Source organism: Loxodonta africana, chromosome 3 (assembly GCF_030014295.1).
Source record: "Loxodonta africana isolate mLoxAfr1 chromosome 3, mLoxAfr1.hap2, whole genome shotgun sequence".
Taxonomy (NCBI): Eukaryota; Metazoa; Chordata; class Mammalia; order Proboscidea; family Elephantidae; genus Loxodonta; species Loxodonta africana.
The window spans coordinates 164,856,804-164,859,293 of NC_087344.1; positions in this window are offsets into that span (position 1 = coordinate 164,856,804).

Sequence of the window (2,490 nt, forward strand, 5' to 3'; positions counted from 1 at the left end):
TCTAATCTTGCCTCAATAACCACAGGCACAGATTAGGATTTACAACACATAGGAATATGACATCAGTCACAAAATGGAGGACAACCAAACAATACGGGGCCCAACCAAGTTGACACATATTTTGGGGGGATATAATTTGATCCATGACAGAGATTGACTCAAGATACAACCTAATCCTATAGATTGTTTGCTGCCTCATTGACATAACTACATCTAATCCTGCCTCATTAGCAGCAGAACCCTTAACACTAAGCCACCAGGGTTTCACATTAACATCAGAGAGGGTAGGATTTACAACACAAGGGTAATTCCATCAAGTCACAAAATAGAGGACCTCCACACAATACTGGGAATCATGGCCTAGCCAAGTTGACACACATTTTTTGGGGACACAATTCAATCCATAACACATATACTCAATACAACTTCCGGCAATGATGAAAATGTTCTATAAACTACGTTTTCAACAAGGTATGCACTAGTCATATGTGCCTATTCAGCACTGGAAATGTGTCTAGTTAACTCCAAGGAAGTAAATATAAATTTTATTTAATTTGAATTTAAATAGCCAAATGGGCTAGGAGCTACTGTATTGAACAGCATAGAGCTAAAATGCCTACAGCAATACTATTCCTTACACCTAAAAAAATAAGACTTCCTAAAATGACCATCTAGAATAGAATGACTAATTGTAGTGTATTTCCATAGTAAAATATTATACAGCAAAGACAATCATTTACAACTACAAAATAGATGAATTTTACAAACATAATATTGAGAGATGATAAGTGAAAAAAAGTACAGGTATGATGCCATTTTTATAAAATACAAAAACAGGCAAAATGAATAAGTCAGGATAGTGATTACCCTTGGGGTACATGCCTAGAAAGGAACATGAGAGGGCTTTCGAAGTGCCGGTCACAATGCAGATGTTTCTTATCAAAGAATATATGAGTTAGCCCTGAGTAGCACTGGCTGAGAATTTGGGGGTCATTCCTTGAAGGCAAATGCTGCACCCTTCATAGCTGTCAATTATATTCTTCCTTAGTGGTGGTAGAGAGAAGGAAGGCAAGTGGGCTGATTCTAAGGTTAGAGAAATGATAAAGGGGAAGATTCCGTAAGAGAGAAGGTTGTTGTGAACAGGTGTGTGTGTGTGTGTGTGTATAATGTGTATGTGGAGGTGGTTTTATCCTGGGGTATTGAGTGTTGGCAGTGGGATAAGAGTTCGGAGAGGAAGTTAGTAAATGTTCCTCTTGCCTTCCCTTACATTTCCATACCATTACATACATGCTCCATTACCGTCTGATAACAATGCCAAGAAGTTATATGGGAGCCTGTTGTTGTTGTCAGGTGCCACTGAGTTTGTTTTTATGTTTGAGCCCATTGTTGCAGCCACTGTGTCAATCCATCTCCCTGAGAGTTTTCCTCTTTTTTGCTGACCCTCTACTTTACCAAACATGATGTCCTTCTTCAGGGACTGAGCCCTCCTAATAACACGTACAAAGTATGTGAGACGAAGTCTCTCCATCCTTGCTTCAAAGGCGCGTTCTGGTTGTACTTCCTCCAAGACAGATTTTTTCGTTCTTTTGGCAGCCCATGGTATATTCAATGTCCTTCACGAACACCGTAATTCGAAGGCATTGATTCTTTTTCAGTCTTCCTTAGTCATTGTCCAGCTTTCGAATGCATATGAGGCGATTGAAAACACCATGGCTTGGTCAGGCACACCTTAGTCTCCAAGGTGATATCTTTGCTAAAGAGGTCTTTTGTTGCAAATTCGCCCAATGCAGTGTGTTGTTTGATTTCTTGACTGCTGCTTCCATGCGTGTTGATTGTGGATCCAAATAAAATGAAATCCTTGACACCTTCAATCTTTCCTCTGTTTATTATGATGTTGCTTATTGGTCCAGTTGTGAGAATTTTTGTTTTCTTTATGTTGAGATGTAATCTATACTGAAGGCTGTGGTCTTTGATCTTCATCAGTAAGTGCTTCAAGTCCTCTTTCAGCGAGCAAAGTTGTGTCATCTGCATAACGCAGGTTATTAATGAGCCATCCTGCAAGCCTGATGCCCCATTCTTCTTCATGTAGTCCAGTTTCTTAGATTATTTGCTCAGAATACAGATTGAATAAGTACGTGAAATGATACAACCCTGACACACACCTTTCTTGACTTTTAAACACTCAGTATCCCCTTGTTCTGTTTGAATGACTGCCTCTCGATCTATGTACAGATTCCTCATGATCACAGTTAAGTGTTCTGGAATTCCCATTCTTTGCAATGTTGTCCATAATTTGTTATGATCCACACAGTTGAATGCCTTTGCATAGTCAATAAAACAGAGGTAAACATCTTTCTGGTATTCTCTGCTTTCAGCCAGGATCCATCTGACATCAGCAATGATATCCCTGGTTCCACATCTTCTTCTGAATCCAGCTTGAATTTCTGGCAGTTCCCTGTTGATGTACTGCTGCAGCCACTATTGAATAAT